Consider the following 20,440-nt stretch of genomic DNA (forward strand, 5'->3'; position numbering starts at 1 on the left):
AAGATTGAAATGGTTAATTTGTGGGATGGAGTGAGAGTGAAGAAAGGTTAGAGATCTGAGGACTCTGCCAAGCAGACCCACACATGTATTGAGGGAGAGAACAAGAGAGAGGAGCAGAGAGATTTTTGAAGAAATAATGGACAGAAATTTCCCAGTGAAAGACATGAGTGTCAACACTGGCAAAGCACAACACATTCTAACATGGCTCTTTGGACCACTTGGGGGGTGAACGAGCAGGTCAATGATTCTCTCTCTCTCTTTCTGTCTCTCATTCTGGCTCTATTGCTCTGCCTTTCAAATCAATTAATCAGTCAATCAAAAAATGGCAGAAAAAAGCATAGATTTTTATTGCTTTATTGTGACTAAATGGAAAATATCCTGGGTGAGACTAAACTTACAACTTGGATAAAATCTCTATGATTCACTGTTATTATTAATATTGTTAAAAGCTAAGAGTAGTGAACTCTTTCCCTGCACCCAAAACTGCTATGAGTTTTTCAGACATTAGTTTACTTAACTTTATAACAATAAATAAATAAATCCATATCGACATTTCAATCCAGTTGTTGAAAGACAAAGAAATTATCTTGAAAATAGCAACAGTTTAGTGACATTACAATAAGATTATCAACACATTTCTTATTTGAAGATGAGAATGCAGTGGACTAAGGTTAACAAGTGCTAAAAGAAAAACTTTCAGTCTACAATCTTGTATGTATAAAATTATTATTCAATAATGATGGACAAATTAGCACATTATTAGATAAATCTGTTTTAGGCAGAGGGTGGCACTGCGTCATAATGGGGAATGCCACCACCTGCAGTGCCAGCATTTCATATGGGCACTGGTTCCAGTCTCAGCTGCTCCACTTCCAATCCAGCTCTCTGCTATGGCCTGAGAAAGCAGTAAAAGATGGCCCAAGTCCTTGGGCCCCTGCACCCACATGGGAGACCCAGAAGAAGCTCCTGGCTTCTGGCTTCAGATTGGCACAGCTCGGCCATTGCAGCTATTTGGGGAGTGAACCAGTGGATGGAAGTCCCTGCTCTCTCTTTATCTACCTCTGCTTCTCTGTAGTTGGGCCTGTCTAATAAATTAATAAATCTTAAAAAAATACTTGAGGGAGTATGTCACCACCAATTGTGTGAAATTCTAAAGGGAACCCTGTAGGTAGAAGTGGAGGGATACTGGAAACTCAATGCCATAAGAATAAATAAATATATCAATAGAGAAAAACATATGGGCAGTCATAAAAGCTAGTTTATTATAATAAAGACTCATAACTTAATTTTCTGTCTACATAAAAAGACTAATGCACTAAAATTTATTAACAAATACACAAAATATAATTCTGTTACATCAAAACTTGAAAAGGGTAGGTAGAACTGTAAATGAGGAGAGCTTTAGTGCAGTAATAAAAATAAGTTGGTATAAACTCACATTAGAGTGTTTATAACTTTAAAATGTTAATTGAAATTTTCATAGTAACAACAGAGGAAAAGAATATACATAGAAAGAAATGAGAAAGCTTTTTGAATGTTTTTCTGCAAAAATAAATCAACTAAAAAGAGAGATTAAGAAAAGCTATAGGTTGGGGCAGATGTTGCGACACAACAGGTTAAGCTGCTATTTGTGAGTCCAAGTTCCAGTTACCCTGCTTTTGATCCAGATTTCTGCTGATGTGTTCTCAGAGGCAGTGAATGATGGATGGGGCAAGTGCCTGAGCCCCTGCAGCTCATACAGGAGACCCTGATGGAGTTCCTGGTTCTGGGTTTCAGCCTGCCCAGTTCTGGCTATTGTAGGGATTTGAAGAATGAACCAGTGGATAAACAATCAATCTCTCTCTCACTCTCTCTCTCTCTCTCTCTCTCTTTCTGTGTGTGTATGTGTTTGACTCTTCCTTTAAAATACATGTCCTCTTTTTATAAACTTTTATTTAATAAATATAAATTTCCAATGTACAACTTTTGGATTACAGTGGCTTTTCCCCCCCATAACCTCCCTCCCACCCACAACCATCCGATCTCCCACTCCCTCTCCCATCCCATTCACATCAATTCATTTTGAATTATCTTTATAACAGAAGATCACTTTAGTATATACTAAGTAAAGATTTCAACAGTTTGCACCCACACAGAAACGCAAAGTGTAAAGTACTGTTTGAGTACTAGTTATAACGTTAATTCACATAGTACAATACATTAAGGACAGAGATCCTACATGGGGAGTAAGTGCACAGTGACTCCTGTTGTTGATTTAACAATTGAGACTCTTGTTGATGGCATCAGTAATCACCCTAGGCTCTTGTCATGAGCTTCCATAGCTATGCAAGCCTCTTGAGTTTGCCAACTCTGATCCTAATTTGACAAGGCCATAGTCAAAGTGGAAGTTCTCTCCTCCCTTCAGAGAAATGTACCTCCTTCTTTGATGGCCCATTCTTTCCGCTGGGATCTCACTCACAGAGATCTTTCATTTAGGTCATTTTTTTTTTTTTGCAACAGTGTCTTGCCTTTCCATGCCTGAAATACTGTCATGGGCTTTTCAGCCAGATCCGAATGCCTTAAGGGCTGATTCTGAGGCCAGAGTGCTGTTTAGGGTGTCGGCCATTTTATGAGTCTACTATGAAAATACACGTCTTCTTAAGTAGCTATGGGAGAATTTTCCATTATAGATTATATTTTCAGCCACAAATTGAGTCTTGATAGATTTTTAAAGTTAATTTCAAATCCTGACTCTACCGCTGTCTTCTCTCCTTCCATGAATAACTTTCTTTAATGTCTAAACATTTGTTTTCCATATGTAAAATGGAGAGAAAAGTCCTATTTATTTATAGAGTTGGTATGAAGTTAAACAAACTAATATATGTAAAACTCATAGAAGCTTTAAGTGCAGGAAAAGTGCTCACAACTCTTAGCTTCTAATAGTGTAAATAATAACAGTACATAATAGAGATTTTAGCCAAGTACTAGGTTGAAACTCATCCAGTATATTTTCCATTTAGTCACAATAAAACAGTAAAAATCTACACTTTTTTCTGCATTGTTAAGATTGATTAATCAATTTGAAATGCAGAGCAATTGAGACAGACTAAGAGAAAAAGAAAGAAAGAGAGAGAGAGAGAAAGAGAGAGAGAGAGAAAAGATGTGTTCCTTCTGCTGTTTCACTCCTCAAATGGCTGCAATGGCAGGAGCTGTGCTGATCTTAAGCCAGGAACCAGGAGCTTCTTCTGGGTCTCCCATGTATGTGCAGGGGCCCAAGGACTTGGTCCATCTTCCGCTGCTCTCCCAGGCCATAGCAGAGAGCTGAATCAGAAGTGGAGCACCAGGACTCAAACCAGAACCCACATGGAATACTGGCAGCACTAACAGTGGCTTCACCCTAGGCTACACAGCAGCACCAGACCCTTCTTTGCTTATTTTAAAAATAAACCTCTTAATGGAACAGAAACATATCTTGCCACACTAAAAAGACGGAGGAAGAAATGGCCAACTAGTAGCATGTTAGTCTATAATTCAATATATGAAATGCATCCCCACTCTAATTGGGTTTCTCTGCATGATTCCTGATTCCTTGGACCAAAATATAATCCGAGGTAAGAAATATCTAAAGAAAAATTTATCTAGGAAATTGTATACATTGCTCTTTGCACTAAGAATCTACATTTTCTTTAATTTCAGTTCTTAATCTCATCAAAGCAATACATGCATATGATCAATAACTCAAAATATTCACCAAGACATCATTTATTAATTGGGTTATTGTCTCTTTGTAACACTATTTTCACAAAGTTACTGCTTCAAACAAGGCACTTAATTACCGCAGGCTTTCTGTGGATCAGGAGTCAGGTTGCAGCTTCCCTGGATGTTCTGCTTCAGTGTCGTACAAGGCTGGTGTGAAATTTTTCTCAGGTTCTAGTCTCCTCTGATGACTTCACCAAGGAATGACCCTCTTCTGATCTCATTTATTATTGACCACATTTACTTTCTCATAGACTTTTGGACTAATGGCCATGTCTTACTAGCCTTGCTGGGATGGTCTCATCTTCTTGTCTCTGGAGTGCATGCTCCCATGTAGACAGATTTAATATAAAGTAACATTAACATTCCATCACCTTTGCTTTATTGGTTGTAAGCCTGCCTCAAATCCTGCCCACACTCAGGGGAGATCACTCAAAGCTGTGAATGCAAGGAGATATACCCCCCTGTAGTATTTCCCCCACACATAGTTTAAAATCAGCCCTCAAATCCCCGTATCAATCTAGTTTTGATATCTGTGAACCAATAACTTCCTGCTCTTTTATCTGTTCCTGATATTTTTCAGAAAAGTTTACTTCCATATATTTAAGGAATAGGTCCATAAGATTTAATTCTTAAAACTATCAATTTTAGAAAAATTTTAATCACCTGCAACAGAATACAAGCTTTTATCCATGTGATATATCGTACTGCAACACCAATCCATTACACACATTCACATTCAGAAACACTTATGTAGTATGTGAATATAGAATCTATAGATTTAAATAGCTACTTTATTGTCCTGTTTATTATTTTTCATTATATTATAGTTTGTTGTTTTATATAGAATATCATTCATTGTTTACAAAAAGAATTCATAAATTTCTTTCCATCTCTAATGTATAGCATCCAATTATCTATCATTTTGGAGCAACTGACTTTCAATGAATTTGTTAATTGACTTGTTTTTCATTTTGTTAGTCTCTTATATACTTAATCAAAATTCAATCACAAATACTCTCTTCATGCAGTTATCTAAATCTCCTTTTACTGCATTGAAATATAAAAGGTATATCTCAATGTCAGGTTCTTGGAGTACTTAGTATCATCTAAAATTGTCTTCGGAGGAATATAATTTATTTTTGTTCCACAATTGTCATCCAAGAGTTTTCTTTAACTTTTATTCCAGAGAAGTTTTTGACATCTCTCTTGAAACTCTGGTTCCTATGACCTCCTGTTTATACCTTAATTTTGTTAGAGCTTTATTGAGAAAGGATTCATTAAAGTAAAACTTATGAGATCCCATATGCTTTCTATCCTAACTAAATGGTAATATGGCTGAACACAGAATTCTAGGTTAACAGTCACCTTCTAATTTTTTCAAACATTTCTCCATTATTTCACTGATTTTATTGCTACCTTTTACAAGCTAAACAACTTTTTGGTCCCTAATCATTTCAAGTATCCTTTCTTATTTGGTACTTTAGTGTTTTTTAGCTTAAAATTCTGAAAATTTTTGATGATACACATTGGGATAGTTCGATTTTAATAACTGTTTCTGGTACTTCACTGAGTGCTTTCAAACTGGAAATACACACTTCGCAATTCCATGAGATATACTGAAGTATTTGTTCAATGATTTTCATTTTTTTGTTTTATTTTTTCCTTTTCTGATTTCTAGTATCTTATTGCTATACTCCACACCCAAATTCCAATGGTTAAAATATTTTCCTCTAATTTTCCACATGTATCAATGAGTGATTTAAGGGAGATTTTCTCAGGTTTATTTATTTATTTATTTTTGACAGGCAGAGTGGACAGTCAGAGAGAGAAAGAAGAAAGGTCTTCCTTTTCCACTGGTTCACCCTCCAATGGCTGCTGTGGCTGGCGCACCACGCTGATCTGAAGCCAGGAGCCAGGTTCTTCTCCTGGTCTCCCATGCGGGTGCAGGGCCCAAGGACTTGGGCCATCCTCTACTGCACTCCTGGGCCACAGCAGAGAGCTGGCCTGGAAGAGGAGCAAACAGGACAGAATCTGGCACCCTGACCGGGACTAGAACCCAGAGTGCCCTGCCGCAGGTGGAGGATTAGCCTATTGAGCTGCAGCACAGTCCCAGTTTAATTTGTAATTCTATAGTGATTCCAAATTTTGTTAATAAGATTTTGAAGACTGAAATTGCTTTAGGAGTTTATATTTATTTCCTTTTTTCATGTATATACTTTGTATCAGTTCTAAGTTATTAATGATACTGGGGCTGGTATTGTGGCTCAGTAGGTTAACCCTCCACTTGCAGCACTGGCATCCCATAAAGGTGCCAGTTCTAGTCTCAGCTGCTCCACTTCCAATCCACCTCTGCTGTGGCCTGGGAAGGCAGTAGAAGATGACCCAAGTGCTTGGCCCCCTCAGCTTCTTGGGAGATGTGGAGGAAGCTCCTGGCTCCTGGCTTCCGATCAGCCCAGCTCCGGCTGTTGAAGTCATTTGGAGAATCTCTCCCTCTCACTGTCTGTGTCACTCTCAAATAAATAAATGAAATCTTCAAAAAATGATTCTAAGGATAAATATTTCCATTCTCCCTCAGGAATTTTATTCCCCAACTAGGCGTCTATTTTCCAGTAAGCTTTTGGTTATGATCTTTTACACTTAGAAGTTTTACTCAGTCTCTGGCTATTTTTGGATATCATCTCACATTAAGGAGGGTAACACTAAAAGCTGAATGGAAACTACACAGAGAGGATTGTTTTACTGACTGTGAATTTCACTGTGGGATGAACTGATTGGAACTTTTCTGATGAGAACCACTGATGACATTATCTTTGAATCTTTATCCTTTGATCGGTCCAAATCCCTAGATACAAATTTTCTAGACTCTTCACAAATAGTATTAGTCAACTGACTCAGACCAAAAGCAGAAAGAACCAAGGAGGTCTCATTATTTAAGAAATTCAATTTCTCTGCTAGCACCGCGGCTCACTAGGCTAATTCTCCACCTGCTGCACCAGTACTCCAGGTTCTAGTCCCAGTTGGGGCACTGTTCCTGTCTCAGTTGCTCTTCTTCCAGTCCAGATCTCTGCTGTGGCCCGGGATGGCAGTGGAGGATGGCCCAAGTGCTTGGGCTCCTGCACCCGCATGGGAGACCAGGAAAAGCACCTGGCTCCTGGCTTCAGATCAGTGCAATGAGCCAGCCGTAGTGGCCATTGGGGGGGGTGGTGAACCAACGGAAGGAAGACCTTTCTCTCTGTCTCTCTCTCTCACTGTCTAACTCTGCCTATCCCCCCCCCCAAAAAAAATTCAGTTTCTCTTCACTTCTCTGTTTTACTGTAGGGACATGAATACTATCTCTAGGAAAGGGTATCTTCTAAGGTATCTCTAGGAAAGAAAATGTTTTGTTTTTCCACCTATACAGGATAAATTTCTAGTCTCTATAGTCTTTTGGTGAATGTTTATGTATGTATTTGGGGGGAAGTGCAGTTGTCTCACTCTCCAAAGAAGGACAAGGATTCTTGAGGAAGTTCAAGGATGATTCTGACAGTGTTAAAAAACTTTCTACTGACTCCCCTATTTGGATGGTTCATTTTGCTGTGGGATTCAGTTTTGCCCATGAATGGGATAATGTACAACGTTTCTGGTCTGCTGATTCAGAGATGCCTGTTGGCTGTTGTGCTTTATGGTTTCCAGACTGTGCTCCCTATCCCTTTCCTCCGTTTCACTTGATTATTTTGTGTAGAAATTAAAATGCTGTGTTATCCTTACAGTGGAAAGTCAGAACTGGAATAAAAGGAGTATATTTAACTTTTTTATTAAATTGCATTAATTTAAGAGAGAGTGAGAGAGAGACCTTCCATTTGCTGGTTTACTTCCCAAAGGCTTGCAAGACCTGGGGCTGGATCAGTCCAAAGCCAAGACCCTGGAAATCAGTCTGGGCTTCCACATGGGTGGTAGGAACCCAAGTACTTGAGCCATCATCATTTGCTACCTCTTAGAGTTCTTATTTTCAGGAAACTGAAATTGGAGGCAGAGGCAGGACTTGAACCCAGGCACTCTGATATGGAAACAGAGGACCCAAGCCACATCTTAAACACTGTTTCAAATGCTCCCCTTTAAATGGTATACATTTACACTGCCACCTTTCATCTGAATTTTGGGGAATCTTTTTATCCAGTAAAGAGACTATTGTTTTTTTCAGCAAAATAATTGGAAAAAAAATGATGTGGTGTACAACAACAGGTAATCATGAAAATAATTTGCACAATGATAGCTGTAATTGTGTTTTGCAGCTACTGTAAGAAATCACCACCAATCAAGGGGCTGAAAAGAACAAAAACTGCTTCCCTCGCTGTGCTGGAGGTCAGGATCTCAATACTGAGGTCTTGGGACAGATGAATCTGCGAAGCTCTGGGAAAGCATCTATTCCATGCCACTCTCCTAGACCCTGAGGGCTATGAGCTAGCCATGGGATTTCTCGGTTTGCAGCTATACCACTGCGATCTCTTTCTCCATTTTCAAAGCAGCTTCTCTTTTCCTCTGTGCTTTACCTGATCTATCGGCCCCCAGTCATTTTTTTCCAAATAAAGTGACATTCACAGAATCCAAGTATTTGTATTTGGAGATAAATATAAACACCCCCATCTAATAATCTAAACATTTGATTCAATAGATTATGATAGCACTATTTTTAAAATATAAATTAGGTGTTTTTTCCCCTCAAATTTAAGCCTCTTTCCAAGTGAAGAACATAAAGTTGGGCATTTAAAAAAAAACTATGTTTAGTATGTCATTTAGTATGCACATGTAATGTACAATTTGTCTAGTGCTTTCAAATTTTGATTTTATACTAACAGATATAAAAAGAATAGATGAACAAACTAAGCTACAAAACTGAATTTCCTACTCACTAATGCAGAACAAAATAAGAGTGTTACTAGACCAAGCATCTCGGGACAGATGATATTCATTGTGTGTGCAGTGTGGCAACACAGAATATGAAGTATGAACTGACATAGTGCTGTACTTATCAGAAATGGTTCACAGAACACATACTGCTAAGACTTGACCTATCTAAAATAAGTAAAAATGCACTCATTCAAAAAGGCAAAAACAAGCTCAAGTTCTATGTGATTTGTTGATTCAATAACTTAAATTCCTCTAATGCTATTAGAAGATAATTGGGATTGATCAGTGACTGTGGAAGTTTGTTTCTTTTTAGAAATATGAAATAATCTGCAGTGAGACATTGAGTAAAACTTGAGACTGTAGATACCTAGACAGGCTTATGAAGAAAGAATAATAAAAATGATATGATTTTTTAGTAATCTAACAGAAATATTGTTAGTCCGTGTTTTAAACTGAGCTCTCAAAGATCTTTTACATATTTTGGAATTACCAATTTTTAATATTATGCAATTTTTAGATTTTTTACATGAGAAAATAATTTTTAAAGTAAGACATAAACTTGAGTATATATGTGACAAACTTAAAGTGCTAATATTTATGGCAGCTAAGATTTGCTGATTCAAAAACTAATTACAATTCTAATTAAATTTATTACAATATTATTCTAGGAGCAAAATTTATTTTCTTATAATACTGACATATTGATGGCTGACTGTTGGCTTAATTACGGCTAAGCTATTATTAGAACATCAACTCCGCATTGTCTTTCTAGATAACTTGACTTGTCCAGATTTCTATAGTTTGTCAATTCAACTGGTTAAAGTCTGCTACCAGCGAATAAGATTGCTGAATGGATAATCTAAGTCAGCCATGAAAAAGAAACTCATTGTGCTATTAACATAGGTCTTTCCCTTTTATAATGACTAAGCCAGCTTTGTTAGGGATTTATCCAAAAGCTATCAAGAGAAAACTACTAAAATGATAACTTAAATAAATTAAAGGTTATTTTTCACTTACATTTAAAAAGTTAACATTTAGTCAGCCTAGAGACTGCCTACTGGCATCTTTCTTCTTTGTGGCACTTTTGTTATAAAGACTTATTTATTTGAAAGTCAGAGTTACATAGAGAGAGAAGGAGAGGCAGAGAGAGAGAGGTCTTCCATCCGCTGGTTCACTCCCCAGTTGGCTGCAATGGCTGGAGCTGCGCCAATCCAAAGTCAGGAGCCAGGAGCTTCCTCTGGGTCTTCCACGCAGGTGCAGGGGCCCAAGGACTTGGGCCATTTTCTACTGCTTTCCCAGGCCACAGCAGAGAGCTGGATCGGAAGTGGAGGAGCTGGGTCTTTAACTGACGCCCATATGGGATGCCAGCACTGCAGGCAGTGGCTTTCCCCACTATTCCAGTGTGCCGGACCCTCTATCTGTTCTTAGAGGTTTCACTTATTTGGTCATATTTTAGAAAGCACAGTGGTGCAGGATCAAGCAGAAACAGTCCATGAAACCCCCTGGTGTGTTTTCCTATATACTGTCTTTCCTAGAAGTGCTACACTCTGTTAGCTAAGGAGATACCACACCTTGCCACACAGCTAGCCCTTGAGCAAGGAAGTCTCTGTGTGTAGCAGAGTGAACAGTGGCTCCCTGTAGACATATGTCTTAATCTCAAGAATTTTAATTTATTACCTAATCTGACAAAAGATTCTTTGCAGATGAAATTGTTAAAATCTTGAGATAAGGAGATTAACCTGGACTACTGGGATAACTACAAATCAATCACAAATCCTTACAAGTCAAGAATCCTACCCCTGTGGGTCAGAGATCTGCCCATGAAAAGCAAGTACAAGTTACGTGACTTAAGAAGGAATTAACTTGCAATAGTTTTAAAGATAGAGAAAGTGATCATGAGGCGAAGAATGTGACAGGCATATAGAAGCTGCAATGGTTAAAGAAATGTGAGTTCTCTGAGAGCCTGAAGAAAGAATCCAGGGTGCTGGTGCTTTTGAGATTAGGCTGTTGAACCTGTACCAGTATTCTGACCTACACTGTGGTAAGATAATGTATGCTGACTTTAAGCCACTAAGTTTCTGGTAGATTGCTATAACACAGAAAAGAGATACACTGAGAAATATTTTTAAACATTTATTTGTGCAAAAGGAAGAGTGAAAGAGGAATGGGAAGAGAGAGAGAGAGAGAGAGAGAGAGAGAGAGAGAGAGAGAGAGAAAATCTCCCATCCTCTGATTCACTTATCAAAGGGCTGCAGAAGCCAGGGCTAGGCCAGGCAGAAGCCAAGAGCCAGGAAATTCATGCAGGTCTCCCCATGGGTAGAAGAATACCAGGTACTTTGGCAGCCATGTGCCTTTCCAGGCACAACTGGCAAGGAGTTGTATTGGAAGTGGAGAAGCCAAGACAAACTAGCACTCTAATATGGGATGCTGGCATCACAAGTTGTGGTATAACCCAAAGGCCACAAAAGTAGCTACATGAATTCTGTTTTTAAATGTGGAGAATCAGTGTTCTTAAGTATTTAGTCAAAGAAGACGCCGAGAATGAGTATTAGGTAGCAATATTCTATTTGTATCAGTCTCCCCTCAACCTATTTTTCTCCACCTGCCTCCACTGAAAACCAATTAATTAGAATGAACTATTATCCCAATCAGTTTGGAATGCAATTAATCTAATAGTTTAAAAGTTCAACTCTAGATAATATAAGAAGTATTATTAAATGTTTTAAGAATAACTTCTAAGTATGCATTTCTTAATGCTCTGAAGAAGTGAAATTCTTCATTAAAATTACTAAGAGACAAATGTGGTTTCAGATTCTTACAACTAACACTCTCTTCCCTGGGACCTTAAATATCTCACTTCTAGCATTTTTGAGGTCTCAGCTTAAATAATTCCTTTTCCAAGAAACTTCCCTTGAACCATCCTGTATGCTATAAGCATTACCTCTGTTTCCATTTCTCTCTCTACTGTACCACTAAATATATTTCCCATTATTGAGGTTAACTTATTTATTAAGCATTTTACTTGAATATTTTCCTATCATCCCTATAAGAATATGACTCTATCCAGCTGTATTTATTATTTATCTTGTACACTCCTGACCATTAAATATTAGAAGAGTGTCTGACACATATCATGGATTCAGTAAGATTTCTCTGAAGTAGTAAGAGCCCAGAGTGCTTTGGCCTCAATGAATGAATGAATTTTTATTAGTTAAAGAACACTAAACCATATACTTGAAGAAGCTGTATTAGAAACTGAAAAATATATAAGGACTATTACAGGAATATAAGCTGAAATTATCAGAAATTTTAAGCAACATTGACAATGTTGTAGTTCGCATTGCATCTAAAAGTTGACAAGAACATATTGGGTTAAGTCCTTTTTAGGAAAAGCAAAATTACATGAAAAAGAAAGCATCTTGCAATAGACTAAAGGAGTACTCCTTTAGTGTTAGAGCTTATTTGGATCATATGGGGTTTTTAAAAATGAATATTCCTGATTCCTAAACATAGGGGTTTTAAGAAACCAGACCCCACTGAAAACCTGAACATGAAAAATGTAATAAGTAACTAAAAATGCAATAGGTCTACTAAATATTTTGTGGTTTATTCTTAAATAGAAGAATTAAATGTGTAAATATTTCAAATGAGCATTGTTGAAAAATGAAGTAAGGAAGTTACTGAGCATTGAGCAAAGAGGGCAGAATTTAGACACTTTTCTTAAGTAAAATCAATGGGACTGATGACCAGTTTGGATGGAGAGAAAGGTACAGTATTCAGGTTGCTGTCATTTTCCTCTGAGAACAGTCATTATTGTTACCTGTGAGGCAAAGGAGTCTCAGACGTGCAAAGGAGTCTCAGACGTGCACAGGAAGAGAAAAGCCCAATCATCTCAGAATCCCAACTGATCCCAAACCTTGGCTAACCAATGTGTTAAATGAAGAGGAGTAGATCATAGCAGTGCCAGAAACACTGCCCAACAGAGCTCAGACCTAATTGCAGAATCACAAACAAGTAAAGTGTTTCTTGAGTCAACCACTGAATTTGGGGGTGTTTTTAAATCCATCGCCATGCCAAAATCCAAGGGCGAAAGAAAGTGTCTTGAAAATAAGAGCATGTTACAAAAACAGAGTCAAAGCCAGAGACACAGATTTTGGATACACAAACATGCAGAGAAAAGCTAATGCCATTTTAGAGAATAAAATGATCCATGGTATGATCCAGAAAAGAAAAATTTTAATGGCAGAATGATATGTGTACCCAATCTTTATGATCTAAGCAAACAAAAAAGATTCACCATAATGCAGAACAGTCAATAGTTGAGTCATGGAAGCCCAGATGAAAATTTTTGTGTTGAGTGTGAAGTAGTGACTTCCTAAGTATTATTAAGTGTTAGAGAGAAATCAAATATAATTTTGGTCGTAAGTCTACTAATTTTGCAATGAAGAGATCATCAGTGTCTTCCATAGTAGTAATTTCATTCAAGTGTTATGGTTGAGAAGAAAATGAAAAGAAGTAGAAATAAACTATGTGTGTGTCTTTGTGTAGGTAGATGTGGGTTGCATAGGGAGTTGGTCATATTTCAGTCTGACACTAAATAAATAGATGAAAAAATAAGTAGATTGGATACCCAGGAAATGGGAGGACCAAATGATAACTTTATAATTGTGGTCATATAGTCATTGAAATTTCCCCTTCCCTTCTTGGAGGGGAAAAAGGAGGAACCACACATTTCTTTCTGGGAGAGAAAGGAAAGATTTTAGAAGTGATGATTAATATACACTACTTTAAGATAAATTTTAAAAATATGGGTTTCTGGTAAATATAAAAAGATAAGCTCTATGCTTTTATTTTAAACTAGAGAGAAAACCAGGCTTTGATTTTTTTACTCAGTTCAGTCCTACACAAAGTAAAGTAATTTTGTGTAGTTTTTAATGACAGAGAGGAAAACCATATGATTGATAAAATCATTTGATACCATGTGTCCTTTTGATCCAAAACAGGGTACTTAGTTCTTTTGTATTACTTTATACACAAATATTTATTCACAAATATAAATATATATAAAACAGGGATGGAGGGCTTACCGGGGCTGCTCCTTGGGGCACCAATAGGGAGAGCCCCTTCCTGGGCAGCAACAGCTCCTCTGCCCTACTGCAGGATGAGGTGCAGGATCTAGACAAGGACAAGTACGATTTGGAGGTGTTCAGTAAGAATATACTCAACTTCTTCAGAAGCTCTGACTGGAGTGTTTTTCTAGCTTCTTCTGCATCTAGGTAGTCAACACTGAATCCACAATTGATGTTGTGTTGAATAGGATGCCTCAGTGAGGGACATGAATTCCTTCAGCCCTGTGATGCCAACATCCCCTTTATCAATGATAAACCAAATCAGGTTTGAAGCTGAGCCAGATTTAAAGGATCTCTTCCTGACTGTCAATGAACCTGAACGCCACACTACAATTGAAACTTTCATCACTTATAGAATCATTAGTAAGATGTCTCGTGGGGAATTTGACTCCAGTGAATCTGAAGTTCAGAGATGTTATCAAGATTTTCTTTGGTTGAAGGGAAAACTCGAGGAAGCACACCCCGCTCTGATTATTCCAGAAATACCTGAAAATTTATAGTGAAAGGAATGGTGGAGTGCTTTAATGATGACTTCACTGAGACACGAAGGAAGCCATTAGATAGATTGTTTAACCAAATTGCTGATCACTCAACTTTAACATTTAATGAAGACTTGATTGATTTTTTTTTTTTTTACTGCACAAGCATGGGGACTGTCTTCTCACAGGAAGCAAGGGCCCAGATTGCTCAGCAGGATGGGGCAAGGGACAGAGCAGTGGTGCCCTCCGTGAGAGGAGCTAGAAACCGCCCTGAGGAGTTCATGGAAATGAGTAACTTTATTGAAACGTTTAGCCAGCAAATAAACTTAGTAGATAAAATATCTCAAAGAATTTACAAGGAAGAAAGGGAATCTGTTGATGAAAGACTGTGGCCCCATTCATGTTCTGTGGTCAGCGTCAGAAGAGGATTTGGTTAACACCAGAAAAGGTGTTGCCAGCTGCATCAACAAAACAGCATGGTACTGGTACAGAATCAGATGAATAGACCAATGGAACAGAATAGAAACACCAGAAATCAATCCAAACATCTGCAGCCAACTTATATTTGATCAACTTATATTTGCTCCAATTCCTGGAGCAAGGACAATCTATTCAACAAATGGTGCTGGGAAAACTGGATTCCCACATGCAGAAGCATGAAGTAAGACCCCTACCTTACACCTTGCACAAAAATCCACTCAACATGGATTAAAGATCTAAATCTACAATCCGACACCATCAAATTTTTAGAGAACATCGGAGAAACCCTGCAAGATATAGGCACAGGCAAAGACTTCATGGAAAAGACCCTGGAGGCACAGGCAGTCAAAGCCAAAATTAACAATTGGGATTACATCAAATTTAGAAGTTTCTGTACAGCAAAAGAAACAGTCAGGAAAGTGAAGAGGCAACCAACAGAATTGGAAAAATATTTGTAAACTATGCAACAGATAACAGTTTAGTAACCAGAATCTACAAAGATCAAGAAACTGGTCACCACTGACTCCCATGCTCTGGATGATAGCAGTTGAGTGAAGAATTTCTGTCAATGTGTTTTGATATCTTTCTCTTACCACATATGCACTGGGACTCTGTGGTCATGAAACTTTGGCTGACCTATTTTGCCACTTCCTAAAATACTTCTCCATTCCAACATAAACTTCACAGTAAAATGTTAAATACAATACATCTTTTGCTCTAATTTAAGACATTCTCAGGGTTTGGTGTTTGTTCCATATTTTATATGCAACACCTATTCTCCTTCAATATGCAAAGGTAAATGAGTTGCAAAGCATTTTACATACTTTTAGAATGCATCTTTATTTTAGAGGGAAAAAAAGTCTCTTTGGAAAAGCTAAGAGGTAAAAACCACATTATTTGACTGCTTTTCAACAGAGTAAACACATAAACAGCCTGTTGAAATGCAGATCCCTTAGCAAGGGAATGATGTTTCTTTTCTTAGGAGCTTAGCTGGAGTCTTATTGATCTACTTTATAAGACAAGTTCCCATTGGAGTTAGACTGATTTGTTCATTTTTATTTGATTGATACTTAAGGTTTTGAAAACATGAAAATGTACGTCTAAAATATGTTCTTTAAAATTTAATAAGAAAAAGCTGAGTAGATTCAGGCCAGGAGCATAAGCTTTTCAAAAAATAATTCCGAAAAGAAATTATTTAAAAGCTAAATGGGGCAGCTTGGAGTTAGATTTCCTGTACCAACTCATATCAAAACATGTGCACCTTAGATCTTTCACCAAAGGATATTGTTTATTCTGTCCAATCTAGCTGTCCCCAAGATGTGCAACATAGACATTTTGACAACTGAACAAATTTATTTAGTAAAGCAGCTGAAGGAAACACTCAAGGAACACATTGAAACTGATTCTAAATGCCATTTAGAGGTGGCATGAATGATGCTGCTTTGGAAAGACACTTATTTCTTAATCAGCCCCGTGAAACATTTGTGCTATTAGAAGTCAACTATATATAGCAAGCATGATTGATATTTTATTCAGAGGAAAATATCTCTGAGATCACCACAGAGCTAGTTTATCCATAACTATAATGAAACAGGTCTTGTTGCTATGTTGTTTTAATATTAAATTAAATAGACACTGTAATAGCATGGGGTTCACAGGCCATATGTCAGCAAACAAGCAAATTGAAGAAATGCTTCACATAGTCACCACATTAGGAACAAACAGAAACACACCAAGAAAAAAAGAATGTAGCTCTTGCAAAGGAGATTTACTAAAAGAGACATAAGAGTAGCAAAGATGAAGCTTTTCTGCAAATAAAGTAATTTATTATGTTATTCATCAAGTATCTATTAAAAACCGCAAATTTGGTAGATATTTTGCCAATTGCATTAGATGCTTATTAAAAACCCAGTGATTCTTCTTACTTGTCAAAACATCAACAAGTTAGTACAATGTTATTTACTGAAATCTGTGTTAACATGATGACAGTGGACCTAATTCATATTTCATATGAGGGCCTTTATATACTTTTAGGGTTCAAAATCACTTATTTGGGTCATAGGATTTGTTGGCATCTAAAAAGGCATTTAACATCTGCAAAATATCTTTATGAAGGGTGGGCGCTGTGGCACAGTGGGTTAAAGACCTGGTCTGAAATGCAGGCATCCCATATGGACGTTGGTTCGAGACCCAGCTGCTCCTCTTCTGATCCAGCTCTCTGCTATGGCCTGGGAAAGCAGTAGAAGATGGCCCAAGTCCTTGGGCCCCTGCACCTACATGGGAGACCCAGAAGAAGCTCCTGGCTCCTGACTTTGGATCGGCACTGCTCTGGCCATTGCGGCCATCTAGGGAGTGAACCAGCGGATAGAAGACCTTTCTCTCTGTCTCTACCTCTCTCTGTAACTCTGTCTTTCAAATAAATAAATAAATCTTAAAAAAATTTATGAAATTGAAAATAAAAATATATAACAAAGGCTTAATTAGAATACTCAAACACATTATCATAATATAATCAATGGTAATTCAATTTTTATTTAATTATAGAAATATGTAGGCACACATTTGTCCCAGTAGTTAAAACATTATCATCCCATATCAGAGTGCCTAGGTTCAAGACCCTGCCAGTTCCAAATGGCCCATGAATGGAAGATTCTCTTTCTCTCTCTCTCTTTCTCTCTGGCCTTCTCCTTTCAGATAAATAAAAATAAATTTAACTAAATTATAGAAATAATAGCCAAATAAAATAAAAAGCAATATCACAAAGATAAAATTATCTGTAAAAATTATTTTGAATGCTCATTTTAACATGTAATAAAGAATTTCAGAAATAAATGTCAAGACCTTATCAAGATTTTACCATAGTAAATATATTGTCATCAAATGTCCCACAAAAGTTCTATTTAGATATACTAGATTTTGTCAGTTAAAAAACACTACACTCTTCTTATAAAAATGTTATCTATATTTTAATTACAGAAAGGAAGCTAGTATATGTGGAGCTGACCAACCTATGCTATATATTATGTCTAAGAGGAAAAGAATTTTTATTGCAGATATTGTCATTTCTGGAAGGTACAACTATGCACTAGTGTTTATTACTAGTGGTATTTTGAGACAGATGTGTTTTGTCTTTCATTTGACTTCTGTGCCCAAGAAAAAGTTACCTCTGCCTTTATACAGCTTACTATCTAGTGGCAAAGGGGATATTAATATAATTATCAATGCAATAAATTTATTTAAATGCTAAACAATTTAGGTGATTAAAATTCCTTGAATATAATTTGTATGTGTGAAACATACAAACCCTCATCAGAAAAGATATTCAGACTGTAAATAAGCATGCAAAGTGGTGTTCTACATTATGTCATCAGGGAAATGCAAATTAAAACAACGATGTAGTAACACTAAATACCTATTGGCACAGCCAAAATCCAGAATATGGACAACATCAAATCCGATGAGAATGTGGAACAAAAGTGACTGTAATACATTTACGGTGGGGATACAAAATGGTGTAGCCACATTGACAGATAGTTTGGTTGGTTCTTATAAAACAGCACACATCTCACCATATGAACCAATTCTGTTATTCTTGGTGCTATAGATGTTGGAAACATATGTCTGCACTAAAGCAAGAATATGGATATGTATAGCAGTTTTATTCATAATTGCTAAAATTTGGAAGCAACCTAAGTGTCCTTGAATAGATGAGCGGATAAATATACTGTGGTAATCCAGTTGGAAGAATATTATTAAGCACTGGAAATATGAACTCTCAAGCCTAAAATGACATGAAGGAAATTTCACGACTACATTCTTCATGATGCAAACTGTGTAACTCTGGAAAAGGCGGAAGTGTGATTGTCAGGGTCCCGATTAAGGTCCAGGAGGATGAAAAGGAAAAGCCCATGGGGACACTTCAAACTGAAGCTTCTCTGTATGCTCTATAATAGTGAATATATTGCAGGATTCATAAAATGGACACTAAATGTGAACCCTTATATGAACCATAGAGTTAATAATGATGTGTCAGTGTAGGTTCATCAGTTGTAACAAAGGCACAGCTCCAGTAAGAGGAATTATCATGGGTAGGCTACACACAGGAAGGGCTAGAGGGCATATAAGGAATCTCTGTACAGCTCATTCAATTTTCCATTAACCTAAAACTGCTCTAAGAAAATAAAATGTATGATAAACTGGACAAAGCACACAAAAACACACACTCACACACAAAATTATCATCAAGACAAGGAGACCAGAGATGGTACGTCTTTTCTTTACTTCTTGAATCCTCTCTATTTTTATTTAAGTTTGCATTTTTAAGTTCACTTGAGAAATTTTGATTCATCTCATAGAAATAAAAATGGATTCATCATGCAGCAGATACTTATTGAGCAGCTGCTTATGGCAGATACTGTATATGGACTCATACCCAAAATGAAGATTTTAATATACAGAAATAAGATACAGCCAGACATGGAAAGAGAGAAGGAGAACGCATTTCATGTGAAGAATTGAAAATATTTAATATTCCAGAGATAAAAGAGAGTATAATGAACTTAGATTATTTTTTGATGATTAAATTTCCAGTTTAAGAAGTGGACTATATAGAGGCGCTGATCACCCAGGAGCAGTACAGCAATTCTGGATATATATGGCTTTCCTTGTCTGCATTTCTTTCTTTTTTCTGTTTTATTGACATGATCTTAATGTCTCTTGGGTAAATACAAAGCTGGAAACTCAGTTCAAAAACTTGTACTTTGCACTACTGCTCTTAACTTCAAGGTAGAGCACCTGATGTAATTCCTGCCAATGAGGCCTGGTGAAGCTCAATTCTTGGTTGGTAGTGTTTGTATGAATCTGTATGTGTGTCTGCATTAGGTGAAACTATTTGCATCATTTTGCTTTTCCTACTGGCTATTTCTAAAGAGTCTGAATGTAGCCGCAGGCCACTAAGAGATATGTTACCCCAATAATGGAAAACTCACCTGCAAATAAAACAAACATAAACACATGGCCAGATGGAAAGAGAAAGATTGAGATTTATTGATCCTATTTATGCTCCATAAGAAATTGTGTAAGTCTAAAGTTGTTCTTTAAATGAACATTGAAGCTATTTGTAACAAAATGTCTTTCATTTTAATTAATTAATTTATTTATGTTTTGAAGCCTTTTTCAATTTATCACTTTCATATAAAAGAGTTCAGACTAATCAACATTGAAGCCAATATTATTTATGTAATTTTCAACTTTGCATTGATGGGAATACAGACATGTATTTTCTGCAAATAAATATTAGGCACTGTTTGGGTTAAAAAAGAAAAAAAAATAGGTGGGAATTTGTGAACCAGACCAATTAGTATATAAGAAATAATAGCTAAATATTACTACCTGTTGTTCAGTTGTAGAATTTCATCTTACTGATTTCACCATTATGCCATTCTATAAGAGTTTATATTATAATTAGTATAAGGACCTTTGTACCGAATGAGAGAATTTTTTCTTACCTCCTACATTTATATTCTACATAAGGCTAATATTGATTTCTTCAAAGCAAGGCTAATATAGTCGGTGTTATATATAGACTCTTGTGTTGAAAAATAATTGGCTGTCATTTTAATTACAGTTAACATCATTGACATTTTTTTAACACAGCTTATATCCCTTTAGTAGTGTTTTAGCAGAGAAACAGTAAGCTTCTGAAATCATACAGTTTAGAAAGTTTTA

General features: G+C 36.8%; 1 pseudogene; it reads left to right on the top strand.

The window, feature by feature from the left end:
* The window catches only part of LOC138850340 (sorting nexin-7-like), a 415,797-nt pseudogene that overhangs the window by 26,995 nt on the left and 368,362 nt on the right, over window positions 1-20,440 (top strand).

The sequence above is a fragment of the Oryctolagus cuniculus genome, chromosome 7 (genome assembly GCF_964237555.1).
Source record: "Oryctolagus cuniculus chromosome 7, mOryCun1.1, whole genome shotgun sequence".
NCBI lineage: Eukaryota > Metazoa > Chordata > Mammalia > Lagomorpha > Leporidae > Oryctolagus > Oryctolagus cuniculus.